This window comes from Musca autumnalis, unplaced genomic scaffold, assembly GCF_047663935.1.
Source record: "Musca autumnalis isolate F117 unplaced genomic scaffold, ASM4766393v1 scaffold_2, whole genome shotgun sequence".
NCBI classification, from domain to species: domain Eukaryota; kingdom Metazoa; phylum Arthropoda; class Insecta; order Diptera; family Muscidae; genus Musca; species Musca autumnalis.
In genome coordinates this window covers 36,249,630-36,274,429 of record NW_027411755.1, presented here as the reverse complement: position 1 = coordinate 36,274,429, position 24,800 = coordinate 36,249,630, and the positions used below count along the sequence as shown (strand labels likewise).

General features: G+C 32.7%; 1 long non-coding RNA gene across 1 annotated transcript in view; it reads right to left on the bottom strand.

The window, feature by feature from the left end:
* Positions 1-24,800, bottom strand: part of LOC141393918 (uncharacterized) — a 242,695-nt gene that overhangs the window by 125,122 nt on the left and 92,773 nt on the right. The window lies entirely within an intron of this gene.

The window sequence follows — 24,800 nt, the reverse complement described above, 5'->3', positions numbered from 1 at the left end:
TTGTAATATTTTTTTTATTCCAAAAAAATGTTCTTTAGTTTCGCTTAGTTTGTAGTTGAAATCCAAAACCAAAGAACCAACTTTAACACAAATTAGTTAATAGTTAAACAAACTGTTTTCTTGTATTCCCCACCCACCCACCTTCACTATTTTCTTTATTTCTTTTTTATAATTGCAAACAAACAAACAAATCATTGGCTTTAGTTTATAAAATAAAAACATTTTATTATTATGTATATTATTACTGTTATGCTTTAATGAGTTATTTTCATCAGTCTTTTTTAACTACATTTATATTTAAAAAAATATTCCAAATAAAATTCATTATAACTGTCTCCACAAATCAAAACTTTGTAAATATCATTTTATTTAAGTATCTAACAATTATTCCAAAAAATTAAATGTTATTTCAATCGATGGGCAAAATAATTAGCACACATTTATTTTAAGAAACGCACACACACCAATGCACCTTCTTTGTCCAGCTGTCCTGGCAGGCATTATAATAAATTCAAAATACCACAAACGTTGAATATCATTCTGAAAAAAAAATAAAAATATTCTATATCACAAATTGTCATTAGTATTAGTTGTGTTGTCAATAAATATGTGTGTTATTTGTTTAAATGAGCGAAAATGAGAAAAACAAAGATATTATACTAAAAAAAATAAATATTTTATAATGAATATAAACATGAAACTCAATTGTGTTTTTATTTCAATGAAATAGGTTAAAAGGCGAGCTTTCTAAATTTTTGGCCTTAATACAAAACATATGTACATACATATAACATATTTACGGGGTGCTGAAAACACTGTAAATTATCATATTGGGGTTTATCTGAAATCTAAATATTTGGCGATGATGCGCCAGCAAATGTACACATTTTCCAGTGTTTTCTTTTAAAATTGATCTAAAATGTCAGTGAGCTCACAAAAAAAAAATTCTCAAAATTTTGATAAATTAAAAAAACAAGAAACAAGTAAAAAAGCCCGGGACGAACTTTTTATACCCTCCACCATAAAATATTCTGAACTAAAACTGAAAAGTTATTTTCTTTCCTGTCCACAATTTTAGGCGGAAATATTTTGTAATCACTGATACCTAAATAAGGTAAAAAAGCATAAAATATATATTCAATCGGTCGGGAACCTTATATGGGGCTATATCCAAGTGTGGACCTATGTTTTTGGTGGAGAAGTTTTGTGGGCACTGGAAACCTCAAATGTCGAATTGCAGATACTTGGGCCAAAAATTGTAGCTATAATCCAAAAAACCGAAAATCGGGAGGTACCCATGGTAGAACAATATAAGGTAACAGCAATACCTGAACTGGGCTGTAACGTTAGTATCAGTGTCATTCCATACGACATTATTTATATATTTATTTCTATGTTCGATGTACATTAGGGATATATATTTGTTGAGGAAAAAACAAGTAAAAAAGTGTCAGTCGGCTTTGCCGACAGAGGTATACCCTCAGCCAATGTGAATTGAAACTTTCATCTACGGACAGATAGAATGTATTTAGCGTCGCTTCAGAATTCTGTGGCCCTTTTTAACATTTGAACTTGCCGACAAAAATGTGGATTAGGAATTAACACAAATGTTGAACTTTTGTGGGGGAGGTACCCTTAGGGAGGACCGATATGGGCCATTTTAGAAGTTAAACTAAATTTTGACAAAATATTAGGAGATCCAAAGTTTGGACCAAATTGGTTGCACCATTCAAGTGATATCGTCAAATATTGGGGAGAAGTACCGGAAGTTGGGGACCGGTATTGCCCCATGAAACTAATGCTTAGTTTACATTTACGAAATCCACTCGATTTCATCTGTCAATTCCATAGCTCAAACGTCAAATGAAATCTCATCTGAAATCAATTGGATTTCATTTGACGTTTAACCTATGGATTTGACAGATGAAATCGAGTGGATTTCGTAAATGTAAACATAGCATAAGTTTGGATAAAATATGACGAAGACCAAATGTTGCACTAAATCGGTAGAACAGTACGAGAGCCACATATGGTGACGTTGGGCTTTTTACACCTTTCGGGATGTTTTCCCAAGAAATATGGACCTTCTCCTGAAAAAACTTTTACCGTCGTAATGGAGGTAGCGAATGCAAATCGCTTCAACAAAAATAAAAGTGATTCGAGAGCAGGTCTTAAAGTGAACCTATCCGAAATTTTGTGTGAGAGGTACCAGAAGGAGTAGAAAAATATAGTCCATATTCGAACCAGATCTATATCTGGTAGATATATTAGGATGTGCAAAGTATGGATTACATCGGTCACTCCCTTCAAGAGTTATCATGCGCACAATTTTTCCGAAAATTTTTAAATTTGTGGGGGAGGTACCTGAAGGAGTGGACCGACATGGTTTATCTTCGAACTTAAACTATGTTTGGACAAAATATTACGAAGGCCAAATTTTGGACCGAATCGGCAGATCCGTTCGAGAGTTATCTTGCGCTCCAACCACTACACACGGTGTCATAGGGGCTCTTTGCAACTTTTAGGCTATTTTCTCAGGAAGTATGAACTTGCCCCTGATGAAATTTGTACCGTTGTATGGAAGGGAGTGAATACAAGTTGTTGCAACAAAAGTCGAAGCGATTCGAGAGCTGAACTGAAATTTTCCGAAATTTTGTGCGGGAGGTACCCGAAGGCGTGGACCGATTGAGTCCATATTGGAACCTCATCTAATCCTGGTAGAAATTTCACGATGTGCAAAGTAGGGGCCAAATCGGTTACTCCCTTCAAAATTTTCCGAACATTTTCGAACTTTTTTGGGGAAGGTACCGGAAGGAGTGGACCGATATAACCCATCTTCGAACTTAAACTAAGTTCGGAAAAAGTTTTGCGAAAGCCAAATTTTGGACCGAACCGGTTGATCCGTCCGAGAGTTTTCGTGTACGACGGTACAAGTTTAATCAGGGGCAAGTCCATACTTCCTGAAAGGTACAAAGAGCCCCTGTGACACCGTGTGTAGTAGTTGGAGCGCAAGATAACACTCAAACGGATTTGCAGTTTCGGTCCAAAACTTGGCCTTCTTAATATTTTGTTCAAACTTAGTTTAGGTTTGAAGATAAGCCATTTCGGTCCACCCCTTCAGTTACCTCCCACACAAAACTTCATAAATGTTCGGAAAAATTATGGCCACGATAACTCTTGAAGGGAGTAACCCATTTGGTCCATACTTTACACATCCTACTATATATTTACCAGATATAGATCAGGTTTGAATATGGACTATGTTTGTCTACTTTTTCGGGTATCAACACACAAAATTACGGAAAAGTTCACTTTAAGGCCTGCTCTCGAACCACTTTAATTTTTTTGAAGCAAATTGCATTCGCTGCCTCGATTACAACGGTAAAAGTTTTTTCAGGGGCAAGTCCATACTTCTTGAGAAAACAGCCCGAAAGTTGTAAAAACCCTATGGCACCGTATGTAGTGACTGGAGAGCACGATAACTCTCGAGCTAATCGATTTGGTCCAAAATTTGGCCTTCCTGATATTTTGTCATACTTTCAGTTCGAAGATAAACAAAACCGGTCCACAACTTCCGGTATTTCCCCGAATATTTAAAAAAAATGTGACTTAAATGGTATGCACGATATCTCTTGAACAAATTTGGTCTAAAATTTGGATCTCCTAATATTTAGTCCAAATTTAGTTTAACTTCTAAAATGGAGGTACCTCAGGGTACCTCCTCCACAAAAGTTCAACATTTGTGTCTAAGCTTGTCTGCAGTTTAAGGTCTGTTCGAAGATCCTTGGGAAATGTATGACGATGCTGTTTATTTTTGTCCTGCTTACAACGGTATTATGTTTTCCGTGGACAAGACCAAGCTTCCTGGCATTCCATAAGATATACGATGACCCACTGAAATGACTAGTGGACGCGATGTCTATCGAAAAGATATTACTCTCAAAATAAAATCCACTTCCGCAATGCACAATGTCGGTCCATTCCCTCCTTCGCAAAACTTTTGAATTTTAATCCAAATCCACATTTTCGTCGGCAAGTTCAAATGCCCAAAAAGCTCCACAAAATTCTGAAAAGACCCTAAATACATTCGATCTGTCCGTTGATGGAAGTTCCAATTGACATACGTTGAGGGTATATCTCTATCGACAAAGCCGACTGATACTTTTTTACTTGTTTTTAATTAATTTTCGTTGGAATCGAGCTTAATGACCGTTTATTTTTGCAAATTATTTTTTTTCAGAGGCAAGTCCATACCCTTTAGAAAACTCACCAAAAAGGCTAAAAAATCATATGGCACCATATGTAGTGGATGGAGAGCACGATAATTCCTGAATCGATCAACCAATTTGGTCCAAAGTTTGGATCTCCTAATATTTTATCCAAATTTGGTTTAACTTCTAAAATGGCCCATATAGGTCCTCTTCAAGTTCAACGTTTGTGCCTAAGTGAAGTTTAGGCTATGTTCGAAGATCGTCTGTAAATGTATACCAATGGTGTTCGTTGTGGTCCTGTTCAGAACGATATTATATTTACCGGGGACATCCATGCTTCCTGGCATACTGGTCCAAAATGTATACGATGGATGACCCACTGAAATGACTAGTGCCCGCTATATATACCGAAAAGACATGACTCCCTAAATAAGATCCACTTCCATAATGAAATATGTTGGTCCATTTCTTCAAGTACCTTCTCCGCAAAAATTTTTAAATTTAACCCTAATCAACAATTTTGTCGTCAAGTTCAGGTGTCCAAAAAGGGCCACACAATTCTGGAAAGATCCCAGACATACCAGATATAGGCTGAAGGTATATCTCTGTCGGCAAAGCCAACTGATACTTTTTTTACTTATTTGGTTATGTTTATTAGGGTTATGACTTTTTGACATTTTTTCTCAAAAATGATTTCCTGTAGTAGTCCGGTCAAAATAGACATTGAAATAGCAAAAATTCCCACAGAGCTGAATTTTGGTGGAGAGCTAGGGTTTGCCATTAGAAGCAATGTCCTAAAAGTCCCCATCGATCCCATGTGTGCAAAAAAATTATTCGGGGTCAAAGGTCAAATTTTAAGGGTTTTTAGGTTTTCGGTTTTTTTTTTTGAAAACGATTGATCTAATCAAAAAGTGACTAAAGTAAATATTGTAGACAGAAAAATTATCTACCATTCTTGAGATATAGCTGTTCTAAAAAACACATGATTTTTATGCACTTATAAGGGAAATATGCACATATTCAGACGAACCGCCTAAAATAAGCGAAGTAGTCGGGTCTGTCCCCCAAAAATATATATATTTTCTTGAAGAGCGAAATTATAGCTATCTTCTAAAAAAATTCCAACAAAATCAGAGCGTGTTTAGTAGAGTTATTCAATGTTATAGTAATTTTGCAAAAATAGCCCATTTAACCCACATGTATAATCGAAAGCCCAACGGGAACGACCCCAACGGAAACTCTCCGGCTTTTTTTCAAGTTTTGTTCGAATGTAGGGATTGTTGAGCTGATTACGGAAATGTATAATTTTCAACGGTTGCGGATCCGGTTCGCCGATTATTCGACCAGAAAGGCCAAATTGAAAAACCGGGTTAGACCCGGTTCTACTGAACCGATTACTGCAAAGTGGATATCGTTTGAAAGCTTACGGAAGTATCTAACACATAGTGTCGTCACTTTAACCGGTTCGCCTCACAATGTAGTTACGCGGCTAATTGTTTATTTGACCTTTAGATCGCGATATCTCGAAAATGGTAAGTCTTTTTTAAGAATCACAAAGACCACTCTTGTAGACAATTATTGAATCTACAACTTTTACTTTAGCCGGCTTTTGCTAAGTCTTACCGTTTTTGAGAAAAAATAAAAAAACTGAATAATGCCTCCAATAATGACCTTTGACCCCGAATAACTTGTTTTGCACACATGGGATCGATGGGGACTTTTAGGACGTTGCTTCTAATGGCCAACCCTAGCTCTCCACCAAAATTCAGCTTTGTGGGAATTTTTGCTATTTCCCCCTTATACGCATGTCTATTTTGACCGGACTATAGTGAGAATGAAAGAACTTTAGCCTACTAATGCCTTATATAACATTCATTGCATTTTATTATAAAAAATGTTCCGCACAAACCATTTTGAATTTTTTTAAGAAATACTATGAAATAAAAAAAAAATTCTCAAAAAATTATTTCCTTTTGCACGAATGAATGACCTTTTGTCGATTAATGACTAAAATAACTTTTATTTCACATAAATATTGAAGAAAATCCCGCACAAACCTTTTTTAATTTTTATGATATATGAAATAATGTTATATAATATAAAATGATACATATATATGTAATAATACGACGATAAAATAGTGAGAAACTAACGGTTATGTCATTTCGGTTATGTCGTGTGCCCATATACCTTGTTTTCAGTTAAATATCTGCTTATGGCAACTTCAAAAAATTTTCAAAAGTTCTGAAAAATAAAAACTTTAAAAGCTTTTTGTGCGGAAGCTTCTTATATAGAAACTCATCACGCTATGATATTGGGATATGAGGTGGTAAAAAAGTCATAACCCTAATGTTTGCGAGGAGTTAAAACAAGTAAGACTATAGTTTGCTATGTCGACACATAAATAAATACTCCCCGCCTGTAACATAAAGAAGATAACCAAAACCAATATAGGTTGTTTTACTACTGCAATTTTTTAACTTCAAACGTCAAAGGTTTTTTGACCGATTTGGCCCTGTCCGCCTGTCGGTCTGGAACGCACTATAACTCTCGAACGGATTATCAGATTTGTCCTAAATTTTGCGTAGTCAAGTATTTCCTTCAAACCATGTCGGTCCACGTTTTTGTATATCTTCCAAATGAGCCAAAAAGTCTCCTTACCAAAAATTGCTGACTTGGGTTTATGATTTTGGTATAGCCCCTCCAAATAAAGATATCCACTAATTATACGAATTTTGTTGGTGTAACCATTGTTAGTTTACATTTTAACAGAATTAGCTGTAATTCGGTTTTTTGAGTTGTCCATTGACAGGAAACATCCATAGCAAATGTATAGGGAAGGTCACATGTATTCGCACCCTCAAAAATTGTCACGATAAAGGCACCAAAACATCCAGATAGACTCAGACAAAAAAAATATTTTATCTTTAAATTTTATCAAAAATATGAAAAACATTATTAAATAATATTCTAAAATAAAGTGAACTGCATTAGTAAATATATTCATGACTTTGAGGCTAACATATATTAACTTCTACTTTACATCTTAATTGCTTTATAGGTACATGCAACAACAAGAACAACCGTTGATCCAAAAAAAAAAAAAAAAAAACATCTTCCCATTACAGGCGAAGACATTAACCAAATAAATACATATTCAAATTTAATTTTAATAATTTACCAAAATTCACATAAATCACCAAGAATCACTCCTCCCACACAATGAAATTGATTTTATACAAAAAATTTCAAAATTACACAAAAATGTCTTGTAGAAAATTAAATTTATTGTCAGGATAAGTATTTTTCATTACTTGTCGTGGTTCGACAACAGACATTAAAAAGAGGCATTTAACTCCCCCACACCCAAATAAACATGTTTTCCTTATTTTCACATCAATCAAATTGACATTTTTATCTATGAAATGAAAATTAAAGATGAGGTCTTTAAAATCTCCTTTTTCTGAGGAGTATGTAAAGAATTATTATTTGATAGATATAAAAATAAAATTGTTGTTAAGAACAAGATCTGGTGACAAATATAAAAATCATAGAGAAAAATTCCTTGTAGTTCACTCAATAAATATGTCAGAATGCTCATAAAAGTATACTTTGAATGTCATTATGATTTATATGTGTTGGTGGGTGGGTGTGTGTGTGTGAAGGAATATAAACTCAACATATTTTTATGGGTTGTGGGTTGGACATCATCTTAAAATATAAATATGTTTTTTTTTTATATTCTCCACTGCAAACACGATCTGCGTGTGTGGGAATGTATTTATTCATGTTTATTACATGGAGATGACTGCTGGTTAAGACAGCTGTCATATTATGTCAGAATGTTAAATATTTTTTGATATGTGATATGTCTTTGAACGCATCACATAAACATATGGAAGGGGAATTTATTAAATTTGGGTTTAAAAAATAATCAGGGATATTTTTTTGGAGTAAAATACTTTATTCGCTCCAATATATTTTACATTTTAGATTTTATAGTTCATATTTTCTAATTAAATCCACGATTATTAAAATTTACAAAAAAAAACACCATTATTAAAAAATCCACGATTTAAAAAAAAAAACATTTAAAACAACTCCACGGCTATTGAAAAATAGTTTAAAAATATCCAACATTATTGAAAAAGATTTAAAAAAAAAATCTAAATTATTGAAAAATAAAAAATCCCCGATTAATGAAAAATATTTTTTTAAAAAATCCACAATTTTTGAAAAATATTTTTTAAAAAATCCACAATGTTTTAAAGTAAAATACTTGTTGATAATTAAAAAAAAATTTAAAAAATCCACGATTATTGAAAAAATATCTGTTAAAAAATCGACCGACGGTACAAACATATTTTAAAAATCCGAAATTATTAAAAAAATATTTTTAAAATCCAAAATTATTAAAAAAATATTTTTAAAAAATCAACGATTATTCCAAAAATACAGTTCTAAAAAATCCGCAATTATTGAAAAAAAAAATATTTTTTTTGAAATCCACAATTATTGAAAAAATATTATTTTAAAAAATTCACGATAACTGAACAAATATATTAAAAAAATCGTCGATTATTAAAAACAAATATTTTTTTAAAAAATCCACGATTATTGAAAGAAATATTTTTTTTTTTAAAAATTCACGATTATTAAAAAAGTGACTTTTTTAAAAAATTCACGAATAATAAAAAGTGACTTTTTTAAAAAATCCACGATTATTGAAAAAATATATTTAAAATAATCCTCGATTATTAAAAAATACATATTTTAAAAAATCTACTATTATTGGAAAAAAAATATTTAAAAAAAATCATAATTTTTGTTTTTTTCATAATCCACAATTATTGAAAAAAAAATATTTTAACAATTATTAAAAAAAAATTTAAAAATCCACGATTATTGAAAAAAATATATTTTAAAAAATCCACCATAATTGAATAAACATATTTTCAAAAATCCACGATTATTAAAAACAAATATTTTTTTAAAATCCACGATTATTGAAAGAAATATTTTTTTACAAAATTCACGATTATTGAAAAAATATTTTTTAAAAAATCAACGATTATTGAAAAAAATATTTTTTAAAAAATTCACGATTATTGAAAAAATATATTTTAAGAAGTTCACTATTTTTAAAAAATATATTTCAAAAAAATCCAGTATTATTGAAAAAAAAATATATTTAAAACGATTATTGATTTTTTTTATAATAAACGATTGTTAATTTTTTTAAATACACAATTACTGAATTTTTTGTTTAAATATAGGATTATTGAAAAAAATATATTTTAAAAAATCAACAATTATTGATTTTTTTAATTCCACGATTACTGAATTTTTGTTTAAATCCACAATTTTTTTTATAATATATAATTTATATTTAATATTTCATATATTAAATTTAATATTTAAAGTTTATATATTTTTAGTTTATATTTTATATATTATATTTTGTATTTTATAGTTTATATTTTCTATTTTCTTATTAAATCCTCGATTATTGAAAAATAATAAAATATTTTGTTGAAAAATATTTAAAAAAAATCCACGATTTTCAAAAAATATTTAAAAAAAGAATAATAAAAAAATATCCATTATTATTTAAAAATATATATTTTTTTAAAAAATTCTAAATTATTAAAAATTATTTTTAAAAGTCCACGATTAATGAAAAATATTTTTTTAAAAATCCACAATTATTGACAAATTTTTTTTAAAAATCCACGATTGTTTAAATTAATTTTTAAATAAGCCACGATAATTTAAAAAAAGAATATTTTTTAGAAAAAATGCGCGATAACTAAAGAAAATATTTTTAAAAATTCGACGATTATTGAAAAAAATTTGTTAAAAAAAAATTTTTGAAAGATCCAAGATTTTCGAAAACAAAATATATTTTAAAAAATCCACGATTATTGAAAAAACATTTTTTAAAAAAAATCCACGATTATTGAAAATTTTTTTTTTAAAAAATCCACGATTATTGAAAAAACATTGTTTAAAAAAATCCACGATTATTGAAAAAAATATTTTTTAAAAAAATCCAAGATTATTGAAAAAAAAAAATTTAAAAAATCCATGATTATTGAAAAAACCTATTTTAAAAAATACACGATTATTAAAAACATATTTTAAAATATCCACGATTACTTAAAACAAATAATTTTTTAAAATGTTTTATTTAAAACATATAATTTTTTAAAAAGTCCACGATTATTGAAAAAATATGTTTTAAAAAATTCACGATTACTGAAAAAAAGTTCAGGATTATTAAGAAAATATTTTTAAAAAATATTCACGATTATTGAAAGAATATAGTTTAAAAAATGGAAAAAAATATTTTAAATATATTATTTTAAATAATATTAATATATTTCAAAAATTCACTATCATTGAAAAAAATATATTTTAAAATATTCACTATTATTAATTTTTTTAAACCCTCAGCATTTATGCTAACGAGGGTACATACACTTTCATACGGGCAAAATGTGCCTCATCGAAATAATGGTTTTAGACCCCAAGTTTCTTTGGACGAAATGTGTTTCAGACAATTTGGAGTTGATTTAGCAATGTCCGTCCGTCTGTCTGGCTGGCTGGAGCGCACGATAACTCTCGAACGGATCAACCGATTCGGTCCAAAGTTTGGCTTTCGTAATATTTTGTCCAAACTTAGTTTAAGTTCGAAGATGGGTCGGTCAACTCCTTCCGGTACCTCCCCCACAAAAGTTCGGAAATGTTCGGAAAATTTGTGCGCATGATAACTCTTAAAAGAAGGAACCGATTTGGTCCATACTTTGCACATCGTGAAATTTTTACCAGACTTAGATAAGGTTCCAATATGGACTCAACCGGTCCACTCCTTCTGGTACCTCACACACAAAATTTCGGAAAAGTTCAGTTTAGGTTCTGTTCTCGAATCGCTTTGATTTTTGTTGTAGCAACCTGTATTTACCGCCCCTCATACGACGGTATAAGTTTCATCATGGGCAAGTCCACACTTCCTCAGAAAATAGTCTGAAAGGTACAAAAAACCCTATGACACCCTGTGTAGTGGTTGGAGCACAAGATAACTCTCGAAAGGATATGCCGATTTGATCCAAAATGTGGCCTTCGTAATATTTTGTGCAAACTTAATTTAAGTTCGAAGATAAGCCATATCGGTCCACTCCTTCAGGTACCTCCCCCACAAAAGTTCAAAAAGATTCGGAAAAATTGTGCGCACGATAACTCTTGATGGGAGTGACCGATTGGGTTCATGCTTTACACATCCTAATATATCTACCAGTTATAGGTCAGGTTCGAATATGGAATGTATTTTTTGTCCATTCCGTCGGGTACTTCCCACATACATTTTTGGATAAATTCACTTTAAGACCAGCTCTCGGATCACTTTGATTTTTATACCCTCAGCATTTATGCTAACGAGGGTATATACACTTTCATACGGGCAAAATGTGCCTCATCGAAATAATGGTTTTAGACCCCAAGTATGTTTGGACGAAATGTGTTTCAGACAATTTGGAGTCGATTTAGCAATGTCCGTCCGTCTGTCTGGCTGGTTGGTGCGCACCATAACTCTCGAACGGATGAACCGATTTGGTCCAAAATTTGGCTTTCGCAATATTTTGTCCAAACCTAGTTTAAGTTCGAAGATGGGTTATATTGGTCCCCTCCTTCCGGTACCTCCCCCACAAAAGTTCGGAAATGTTCGGAAAAATTGTAAAATTGGACTATATTTTTCCACTCCATCGGGTACCTCCCACACAAAATTTTGAATAAATTCACTTTAAGACCTGCTCTCGAATCACTTTAGTTTTTGTTGAAGCAACTTGCCTTCACTGCTTCAATTACGACAGTAATAGTTTTTTTTTCAGGGGCAAGTCCATACTCCCAGCCCGAAAGTTGTAAAAAAACACTATGGCACAATATGTAGTGGCTGGAGGGCTCGCACCGAATACTGCTTTCGTCAACACTGTAATATTTGTAATATTTCTTCGAATATTAAATGAAATTCGAAGGTGGTGCTTATAGGTCCACTCCTTCCGGTACCTCCCTTACAAAAGTTCGAAAATATTCGCTAAAATGGTTCGCGCGATTTCTCATAGACGTAGCAACCGATTTGGTCCAAATTTGGATCTCTAAATACTGTCGAAACTTAGTTTATGTTCAAATTTGGGCCATATCTGTCCAATCCTTGTGGTACCACCCACAAAATTGTTCAACATTTTTGTGTGATTCGAGGATCCGTTGGACATTTTTACCGAAGGTTTTCCTAGTGGCCCTGTTTACAGCGATATTATGCCCTATCTATCGATATCCCCGCAAATTTTTGAACTTTAATCATATCCATACTTTTGTCGGTGCATACGACCAACATTTTGAAAACCCCCCTAACCTAAATATATAGGTTTTTTTTTGGGAAGAAAAGTATTTCAATCCACACAGGCTGAGGGTATATCTCTGTCGGCAAAGCCGACTGATACTTTTTTACTTGTTATAATACACGATTGTTAATTTTGTTTAAATCTACGATTACTGAATTTTTGGTTTAAATATAGGATTATTGAAAAAAAAAAAAAATTTAAAAATCCACGATTATTGATTTTTTATAATACACGATTATCCATTTTTTATAAATCCACGATTACTGAATTTTTTTGTTTAAATATAGGATTATTGAAAAAATAAATATTTTAAAACTCCACGATTATTGTTTTTGTTAATTCCACTATTACTGAATTTTTGTTTAAATCCACGATTATTGAAATTTGTTTTTTAATCCACGATTATTGAAATTTGTTTTTAAAAAATCCACGATTACTGATTTTTTTAAATAGTTTATATTTTATATTATATATTTTATAATTTATATTTAATATTTTATATATTATACGAGTATGTTATAATTTATATTTTATATTTTGTATTTTATATTTTTTATTTTGTATTTTATATTATATCGTCTGCTCCGTCGGAAAAGGTCGTAAGTCCCTTTCAATAAATTTTTCAGGAGGAAAAAAAACATTACATCGCTTTCTGTATTAAGGATTTTATTATGGTGGTAAAGGCAGTATTTTTCGTTTATTTATTCCGCTTCAATACCTGTACTTTGTTTGATAAAATTCCGTCGCGTTTGAGAGATAATTGGATATCTTTGGACTTACGACCTTTTCCTTGTACAGTTTTGTATTTTTGTGGGGACTTACGACCTTTTCCTACAATTTACGGACGTTTTTAAAATAAAATATTTATACTTTACAAAACAATGTGGAAAGGGTATTATAAGCTTGTTTTGTCCAATATTCGTGTAACATCGCGAAGTATTCGTCGTAGGCCCCTCCCCTTGCCATTTTTTTATATCTTGACGAGATAAAGCGATCTAGCTATGTGGATGGACGGACATCCATTAACAATTGTAATAAAACTCTAGTCCTCAATTTTGGACCGATCGTCACGAAATTTTGTGAAGAGGTCGGGTTCCGACCAGAAGTGACCCCATTAGATGTTGGTTATGATCGAAAGGTGTGAAATGTACCAAACCCACAATTTTTACCCGACTTTGTAGCTGTCCTGTAGATCGCAGTAATATTCCGATCGAAGCGAAATTTTAAGAATGATTTGAGTTTAAGACAAAGAATAAGCTTGCAATTTAACATGGTGATGAGATAATTATTAGCGGGTTTAATGGACCAAAACTTTTGTGTGAAATCTTATATATAAAAGACAATGTGTGTATGTTTGTATGTTCCGCATAGACTCAAAAACGGCTGAACCGATTTTTTTATTTTTTTTGAAAATTTCAGAGACTATACAAGGAACATCCGAGGTGAAAATAGGCTTTATATTTTTTGAATTTCGGAGGGGGTGGGAGCAGGTCCCATTTTTTAAAAAAGACCCGACCAGAGTAAAATTCTAAGTCGGTATAACCATGACCGTCTGTCCGTCTTTTGAAATTAAGATACAGAGATCTTCGTGATTTGGTATAGAAGTTTCTATTACTTCTACGATGTTTGGTATTGACCCCTTCATATAGCCCCATAGAACGGTACCTCCCGATTTCCGGTATTTTGAAGGTGTGGCCTCAATATTCCTCCGAAATGGCTGAAATTTGGTATTTATTCTTCGTTTCGGGTATAAAACTTTCTCCCATAAATTTGTCTATATAGGTCCACTCCTTCATATAGCCCCATAGAACGGTGCCTCCCGAATTTCGGTATTTTGAAGGTTAGCCCCATTGTTTTACCGAAATTGCGGAAATTTGGTATTTAGTCTACTTCATAAACGAAAGGAAACTAATTGAAGTAAAATTCAATACAACTCAAGTTCGGCCTGGCCGAATTTAACGACGATCTTACTTGTTATTGATATCCCCTTGCATATCCCAACTAATTTGCGATGCAAAAAAAATTAATTGACATAAGAAAAGGTAACATAAACTGTTTCAAGGGCCAGCAACGTGGACCGGTTCAGTTAATATTTAATATAAAACATGACACGTTGTACTTACGACCTTGTATTTTTGCCTTACGACCTTTTCCTTCAATTAAATTTCATGATTAATTCCGTTAATGTACGTGGTTTCTTAGCTACATTGTAATCCCAAATAGTGTCCTTTTTTGTCTTCCCAAGTATTTCTGCCCCAACTCACTGCATCTTTTATTTTTGTCTGCAAACCATGTAGAATCTTCAGCATGTAATGTCTTCCTGCGTTTAGAAAGTTCATCATCAGAGTTTCAAGAATCACCGTGAAAAGCATAGGGAACTAGACCCATGACACCATCGTCTAATTCCATTCCAAATTCATACTGCTCTTTGTTAGCAAAAACCATGACGTCTTCTTAGTTTAATAACATTTCAATAAATTATTATTTTAGAATCATTTAATAATATAAACATTGCACTTACCCGTCCGTTAAAAGGTATTACTTTATTGAATTCAGAATACAAACTAATATCGTAATGCGAATAAATGTCCCTAGAGAAACCACAAATTACCAGTTGATAAAGTTAAGTAAGATATATGACAGTAAAAACAGTAAAAATTTCTATTTTTTTTATAATTTGTTCAATATATGAGGTATTTGAACACATACAGCATTCCAATTTGTATCAACGAAAAGGCCAGAAGTCCATCTTTCATAATCAGTTCGCTTATAGGGGAAAATAGATTTCAAATGTAAATTTTCGTTGCAATATAGAAATTATCACATTTTTGTTAAAAAGTTTGGTCCACAGGCTCCGCCAAATATCATCCGATTATCATCCAAAGGTGTAGGCTAGTTCTTTACATTGTACCCCAACCATGGATGATGTTAAACATTATATCAGAACTACATTAGCTGTAGTATTCATTTAAAGTATAGATTTTCCTGTGGACTTACGACCTTTTCGTACTCAAATTTGTACGTTTTGTGGACTTACGACCTTTTCCGACAAGGGCAAAACATATAGAAAAACGCGATATACTACCATTTTCTTTGTATTATACGACGTGTTTTGACTTGTACTATCATCCTGTAACAAAAACGCGATTTCCAAAAAAAGTGGACTTACGACATTTTCCGACGGAGCAGACGATATATTTTATATTGCATATTATTTTTTTTATTTTTTTAATTAAAAATTAAATTAAATCAAACAAATCTCATCGTTGTCATCATCGTACTTCACTTTTATTTTTCGTCTATTTAAAAATTCTTCTCACATCTGTTCTGGCGAATATTTTTCTTTGACTTTAGCTATAAAATTTCCAACAACCACCAAAGAAGCAAAGCAAACATAAAGTCGCCTCAAACCTTGAACTTGAACGAAAATTGAAAATGTTGGGTGTCATCATTCCATTGATATATGAGATACATATATATTTGAGTATAATGTATATTTTCTTTTTGTTTTATTTGCAATATGGAGTATAAACCAAACACCATCATCCAGAGGACTTTAAGGATAACACTATAACGAGGAGTAGCATCACACATAAATAGAAGTACATGAATAGTTCAATAAAAGAATGGATGATGTTCTGGCACATATATTTCCATCTGTATTCACATCAAGCCATCATGAACATTACGTTGTCACCAAACTCCAGCAGTGGAATTACAATTATTGCCGACATTGTCGTTGACAACGGGCTTGTTCTTCTTTTTAGCACCACCATACGAACAGAACATAAAAAGTTGTTATTCTTTATTTTATGGTTGTTTGTTAAGCTAACATGGAGAGCTGGAGTTATGGGTGTAGAGGAGCAGATCTAAGCACCAGCGCACCATTTTTAAGCCGTTGCTTGACATCGTTAGCTTCTTTAATGTAGAAGGTGGTCATACTGACCTCTTCACCATGGTGGCACAATGGTCTTTGAATCCCCATTCTGGATTTTTTTAATTTTTCATCCGACCACATTGTTCAATATTTGTTCATTTTAAAACCATTGTCTTGGAGAACTTTTTATCCCACCCGAAATTGGCAAGCCTACAGATGTGAAAAGCAAACTTTTTTTTGTACCGTAAAATGCCACAAAATAGGACGATGGACCATTTTCATAGAAATTCATATAAAAGATACATGGCCTTTACTCTCACTTATGTTTGACTTTTTGGGTGCAAATATTTTTGTTGGCCTTTATAGCAAAAACAAAAAAGATAATTCTTGTTATTGGACATCTGCCGCCAAATGACACGTGTTTTATATTTAAGTAGAAATAACAGCCTTCGTAATTTTTTTTTTGCTCTTAAGTTCCTAATAAATGTCATTATAAATTAAAAGACACACAGATGATGATGGCGACCGACCCTAAGTGGGACCATATTAAATCAAAATATTTGTACAGAAAACTATGTGACAGGTAAGTTGACGGACTTTGTTGTTGTTATTGCGGCTGGTGTTTTCGTTGAAAAAGCTTGTTAACAATAATATTTGTTGACATTCAAGTCAAGTGGAAAATTTCATTAGAAATTCCATTAACTAAGACAGGTAACTTAAATTCTCTGTAAGCTTTATTGAATGCCTTTGGAATGATGACTTAAATCTTTGTTTAATATATTTGAAGGATTTATGTTGTAGTTATGCTGGAGTAAAGAGGAATGTCTTGAAATATTTGTTAATGGTATTTTTGGGAAATCAGACATTTTGTTTATTGGGTTTCGGATTACAGCGTCTGGTCTGGTAATTTGGCCAATAAACCCAATTTATCTATCACACAAGAAGATCAAAAATGTAAAAATAATCACCATGCATCCTCATCACCTTCATTCCATTCCTATATTAAGTAAAAAATCCACATTTATTGTCTGATGTTGGTTGGAAAAAATATTCTTTAAAAAAATCCACGTTTATTGGTCTGATGTTGGTTGGAAAAAATATTCTTTAAAAAAATCCACGTTTATTGGTTTGATGGTGGGTGAAAAAATATTCTTTAAAAAATCCACGTTTATTGGTCTGATGTTGATTGGAAAAAATATTCTTTAAAAAATCCACGTTTATTGGTCTGATGTTGATTGGAAAAAATATTCTTTAAAAAATCCACGTTTATTGGTCTGATGTTGATTGGAAAAAATATTCTTTAAAAAATCCACGTTTATTGGTCTGATGTTGATTGGAAAAAATATTCTTTAAAAAATCCACGTTTATTGGTCTGATGTTGATTGGAAAAAATATTCTTTAAAAAATCCACGTTTATTGGTCTGATGTTGATTGGAAAAAATATTCTTTAAAAAATCCACGTTTATTGGTCTGATGTTGATTGGAAAAAATATTCTTTAAAAAATCCACGTTTATTGGTCTGATGTTGATTGGAAAAAATATTCTTTAAAAAATCCACGTTTATTGGTCTGATGTTGATTGGAAAAAATATTCTTTAAAAAATCCACGTTTATTGGTCTGATGTTGATTGGAAAAAATATTCTTTAAAAAATCCACGTTTATTGGTCTGATGTTGATTGGAAAAAATATTCTTTAAAAAATCCACGTTTATTGGTCTGATGTTGATTGGAAAAAATATTCTTTAAAAAATCCACGTTTATTGGTCTGATGTTGATTGGAAAAAATATTCTTTAAAAAATCCACGTTTATTGGTCTGATGTTGATTGGAAAAAATATTCTTTAAAAAATCCACGTTTATTGGTCTGATGTTGATTGGAAAAAATATTCTTTAAAAAATCCACGTTTATTGGTCTGATGGTAGCTGAAAAAATGTTCTTTAAAAAATCCACGTTTATTGGTCTGATGGTGGGTGAAAAACTATTCTTTAAAAAATCCACGTTTATTGGTTTGATGGTGGGTGAAAAAATATTCTTTCAAAAATCCACGTTTATTGGTTTGATGGTGGGTGAAAAAATATTCTTTAAAAAATCCACGTTTATTGGTTTGATGATGGTGGGTGAAAAAATATTCTTTAAAAAATCCACGTTTATTGGTTTGATGGTGGGTGAAAAAATATTCTTTAAAAAATCCACGTTTATTGGTTTGATGATGTTGGTTGGAAAAAATATTCTTTAAAAAATCCACGTTTATTGGTCTGATGGTGGGTGAAAAAATATTCTTTAAAAAATCCACGTTTATTGGTCTGATGGTGGGTGAAAAAATATTCTTTAAAAAATCCACGTTTATAGGTCTGATGGTGGGTGAAAAAATATTCTTTAAAAAATCCACGTTTATAGGTCTGATGGTGGGTGAAAAAATATTCTTTAAAAAATCCACGTTTATAGGTCTGATGGTGGGTGAAAAAATATTCTTTAAAAAATCCACGTTTATAGGTCTGATGGTGGGTGAAAAAATATTCTTTAAAAAATCCACGTTTACTGGTCTAATAATGGGTGAAAAAATATTGTTTCAAACGATTAGTTAACAGCACTCGGTCTTGTTCTTTTTTCACCAGCTCTTGTTGTTCCAGTACTTAAAATATAGTGCCATCTATATTTCATGTTGTTCTTAGTTTGCTTTTTTGCAATGATCATCCATCATATTTTCTTATAATAGCTTATCATAGACACAAACCACCACGTACTAAATTTCGTTAAGTCAACAAAGTCTCACGCCGCAATCTTTGCTTTAGCCAATTGTCACGTTTGAACCCAAATTGAAGAAGTTGATGGTTTCAAAACAATAACGCCAATAACACAATGCAATGATAGCAAAAGCAAAACTGAATTGTAAACTTTCCTAATATGATAATATCCCAAAACTCTGTCAAAAGTTCAGATCGCTGGCTACATTATCAACACATGGAGAGAAAATTCACACTTTTCACCATAATAATGTTTCATTTGTTATTGTTTGAATTTTTCGAACAGATTTGCAGCCTTAAAATGAAGGGAGCGCCTCCTCATCATTAACTTTTATGTGAAATTTATATTTTAAAGCCTCCCGATTTATTTATTTGGAGTTTTAAAAATATCAAAAAAAAACTTTATCTGGATAATTTTTAATTTCACCACAATATTCCACTATAATAACACTGTGCGACAAAAAAAAAAAAAAAAAAAAAACAAGAAAACTGAGTAGATGGTGAAAGTAGAGCTAAAAATATGGGAAACGTGTATCGGCGTTTTGTACCCTCCACCATAGTATGGAGGGTTTATTATGTTTGTTTTTCCGTTTGTAACGCATTGATCTATGCATGTCCGTCCTTCTGTGTTATTCACTCCAGCATCCACAAAAATAAAGATAGGACGCGGAAAATTTGGGAAGATGCGTCATTTGTTTGCAGGCAGGTCAAGGTCGATGTTGCGCTATATCGGTGCACGTTTTGGTATAGCCCTCATATAACGGTACCACCCGATTTCAGGTATTTTGACGTTTTTAGTCACATTTTCAAACAGAATTAGCTAGCATTTGACATTTAGCGTTCCTAGTGATCAACAACTTACAGTCCAAAAATTCCCTATATAACGGTACCTTCCTATTTTCGGTATCTTGAGGAGTTTAGCTACAATTTTTAACCGTACTAACTGTAATTTGACATTTGAGATTTTCAATGGTCATGAAACTTCTCCACCAAAAATCGTCAACATAGTTCCAAGTTTTGGTATAGCCCACATATAAAGGTACCTCCCGATTTTCGGTGTTTTGAGCATTTCAGCTACAATTTTTCACCAACCTAGCTTTGATTTGACACTTAAGGTTCTCAGTGTTCACGAAACTTCTCCACCAAAAATCGTCAACATAGGTCCATGCTTGGGTATAGCCCCCATATAAAGGTACCTCCCTATTTTCGGTGTTTTGAGAATTTTAGCTACAATTTTTAATCGAACCATCTGTAATTTGATATTTAAAGCTGTCAGTGGCCACGAAACTTCTCTACCCAAAATCGTCAATATAGGTCCATGTTTTGGTATAGCCCCCATATAACGGTACATCCCGATTTTCGGTATTTTGAAGAATTCATCTACAATTTGTAACCGAACTAGCTGTAATTTTATGTTTGAGGTTCGTAGTAGCAACTAAACATCTCCATTAAAAATCGTCAACATAGGTCCATGTTTTTGTTTAGGCCCCATATAACGGTACCTTCAGATTTTCGGTATTTTGAGGATTTTAGCTGAAATTTTTAACCAAACTATCTGTTATTTGGCCTTTAAGGTTCTCAGTGCCCACGAAACTTCTCCACCAAAAATCGTCAATAAAGGTTTATGTTTTGGTATAGCCTCCATATAACGGTACCTCCCGATTTTCGGTATTTTCAGGATTTTAGGTACAATTTTTAACCGAACTAGTTTTTTTTGACATTTATGGTTCTCAGTATTCGCAAAAAGTTTTCCCACAAAAATCGTCAACATATGTCCATGTTTTGCTATAGCCCCCATATAACGGTATCTCCCGATTTTCGAAAATTTGAAGATTTTAGCTAAAATTCTGTCACCGAACTAGCTGTAATTTTACATTTGAAGTTCTTAGTAGGAACGAAACTTCTCCACCAAAAATCGTCAATATAGGTCCATGTTTTGGTATAGCCCCCATATAACGGTACGTCCCGATTTTCGGTATTTTGGGGATTTTAGCTAAAATGTTTAACGAAACTAGTTGTTTTTTGACATTTGAGGTTCTCAGTGGTCAAGGAACTTTTTCACCAAAAATAGTCAACATAGGTTCATGTTTTGGTATAGCCCCCATATAAGCCCCATATAAAGTACGCGTCATTTTAATATATTTTGAATGTATTAGACCCATTTGACCACAGAATTGGTTGTAATTTGGTATTCTGTGTCTTCAGAGGCCAGAAAACATTCCTACCAAAGTTGGGTTATATAGGTCCACGTTTTGGTATAGCCCCACATAAGGCCCCTTATAAAGTACGCGTCATTTTAATATATTTTGAATGTATTAGACCCATTTGACCAAAGAATCGGTTGTAACTTTGTATTTTGTGTTTCCAGAGGCTAAGAAACATTTCTACCATAAAATGTTTATATAGGTCCACGTGTTGATATAGCCCCCATAATACAATATCTCCCAATTTTCGATATTTTGAACGTTTTAGCCTCATTATCACACCGAGATGGCTGAAATTTGGTATTTAGTCTTCTTTAGGCGTATAAAACTTTCCTCCAGAAATTTGTAGGTATAGGTCCACGCCATCATATAGCCACCATAGAACGGTACCTTCCGAATTTCGGTATTTTGAAGGTTGTGGCCACATTAATCCACCGAAATGGCTGAAATTTGTGGTGGAGGGTATAAAAAGTTCGGCCTGACCGAACTTAACGCTTTTCTAACTTGTTTAGATTAGATTAGATAATTTAGGCATTCGGGATATACATGGTCGAAAAATGTTTCCACCTAAAATTGTGAAAGGAAACTAATTAATCCATTTTAATTAAGACTATTTTATGGTGGAACGTATAAAAATTCGGTCCGGCCGAACTTAACGTTTTTTCTTGTTAAAGTGTTCATCGGAAAGAAACCAAACTAGGCGGGGCAAGTTCCGCCAATTTCTAATTTTTTTCGAAATATTTGAGTTAAGATATTTTGGAATCCTTGCATTTTAGGTATATAGTGTATCTGGCAACTTCACTTCCCCTTATGGGATTTTATCAAAGGGGTCTTTTAGAAATGTGGTCATATCAAATCCAAATATTTATATACAAAATTGTTCGTCATAAAATTTTACTATAGGTCTCAGAATACACCAAATCTGTAAATCTAATCTACCAGGAATTTCTAAAAATTAAATTAGGGTTAAATTCGGACTTCATCTGAGTTTATTGAAAATTGCCCCACAAAACATATTTTTAGAGAGATGACGTCAAAGACAAAAATGTTCTTCGTCAAATTTCACTACGAGCCACTAAAGAAATGAAATGTCTATATACATTATATCATGGAGATATCAGTATCAATTTTGCTGGAAAATATTTCCCAATTTTTTGATGAATTTTTTTCTTAATTTTTTGATACATGAATGTAATATGAAACTTGGTTCTAGGTGAAAAGTATCAAAAGAAGAAACAATTCTACACAAAATTTCACTTACCCTAAAACGTGGCTTTAATTTTTAGAGAATCCTAGCGATTAGATAAGATTTGCAGATTTATTGTATTCTAACCCCTATATTAAAATTTTATGACAAACAAATTTGTATATAAATATTTGTCATTTAGTTTGTAGAACATCGAAATATTTATGAGAGACCCTATAAAGTATATATATTCTTGATCAGGTAAAATTCTAAGTCTATATAACCATGTCTGTTGAAATCAAGATACAGCTCGCAATATTTAAGATAGAGCATTGTAATTTGGTAAATAATTTTCTTTTACACCTGGAAGGTTTGGTATTGCAAAAGGACTATATCGGTCCACGTTTTGATGTAGCCCCCATAGAACGATACCTCCCGATTTTCGGTATTTTGAAGATTGTGGCCTTAATATTCCACCCAAATGGCTGAAATTTGGTATTTAGTCTTCATTTGTGGTATAAAATTTTCCATATGCAACCTGTTGGTATAGGTCCACGCCTTCATATAGCCCCCGTAGAATGGTACCTCCCGTTTTTCTGTATTTTGAAGGTTTTGGCCTCAATACTCCACCGAAGTGGGTATAACTTGGTATTTAGTCCTCATTTGGGGTATCAAAGTTTCCATCTGAAATTTGTCAGTATAGGTCCACGCCTTCATATAGCCCCCATAGAACGGCACCTCCCGATTTTCGGTATTATGAAGGTTGTAGCCTCAATATTCCTCCGAAATGGCTGAAATTTAGTATTTAGTCTTCATTTGGGGTATAAAACTTTCCATATGAAATTTGTCGGTATAGGTTCACGCCTCCATATAGCCCCCATAGAACGGTACCCCTTGATTTTCGGTATTTTGAAGGTTGTGGACTCAACATTCCTCCGAAATGACTAAAATTTGGTATTTAGTCTTCATTTGGGGTATAAAACTTTCCATATGAAATTTGTCAATATAGGACATCGCCTTCATATAGCCCCTATAGAACGGTACCTCCAGATTTTCTGTATTTTGAAGGTTGTGGCCTCAATATTCCACCGAAATGGCTAACAATTTTTATTTAGTCTTCGTTGGTGATAAAAAACTTTCCATATGCAATTTGTAGGTTCACGCCTTCATATAGCCCCTATAGAACGGTACCTCCCGATTTTCGGTATTTTGAAGGTTTTGGCCTCAATATTCCTCCGAAATGGCTGAAATTTGGTATTTAGTCTTCGTTTGGGGTATAACATTTTTCATGTGAAATTTGTCGGTATAGGTCCACGTCCTTATATAGCCCCCCCATAGAACGGTGCTTCCCGATTTTCGGTATTTTGAAGGTTGTGGCCTCAATATTACTCCGAAATTGCTGAAATTTGGTATTTAGTCTTAATTTGTGGTATATAACTTTCCATTGCAATTTGTCGGTATAGGTCCACGCCTTCATATAGCCCCCATAGAAAGGTACAGCCCGATTTTCGATATTTTGAAGGTGGTGGCCTCAATAGTCCACCGAAATGGCTGACATTTGGTATTTAGTCTTCATTTGGGGTATATAACTTTCCTTATGAAATTTGTCGGTATAGGTCCACGCCCTCATATAGCCCCCATAGAACGGTACCTCCCGATTTTCGGTATTTTGAAGGTGGTGGCCTCAATATTTCACCGAAATGGCTAAAATTTGGTATTTAGTCTTCATTTCGGGTATGAATCGTTCCATATGAATTTTGTCGGTATAGGCCCACGCCTTCATATAGCGTGGTGGTGACCTCAATATTCCTCCGAAATGGCTGATATTTGGTATTTAGTCTTCATTTGGGCTATAAAACTTTCCATACGAAAATTACAGGTCCACGCCTTCATATAGCCTCCTTATAACGCTACCTCCCGATTTTCGGTATTTTCAAAGTTATGGCCATTTGGTATTTAGTCTTCGATGGGGGTGCAGAACTTTTCACCTGAAGTTTGAAGGTATAGAGTTACGCCTTTTATTGCCCCCATAGAAGTCTTCCTACCGATTTTCGGTATTTTAAGGTTTGTGGCTTAAATATTCCACTGAAATGGCTGAAATTTGGTATTTAGTCTTCGAAATTTGTCCGTACAGGCTCACGCCATCATATAGCGCCTATAGAACGGTACCTCCCGAATTTCGG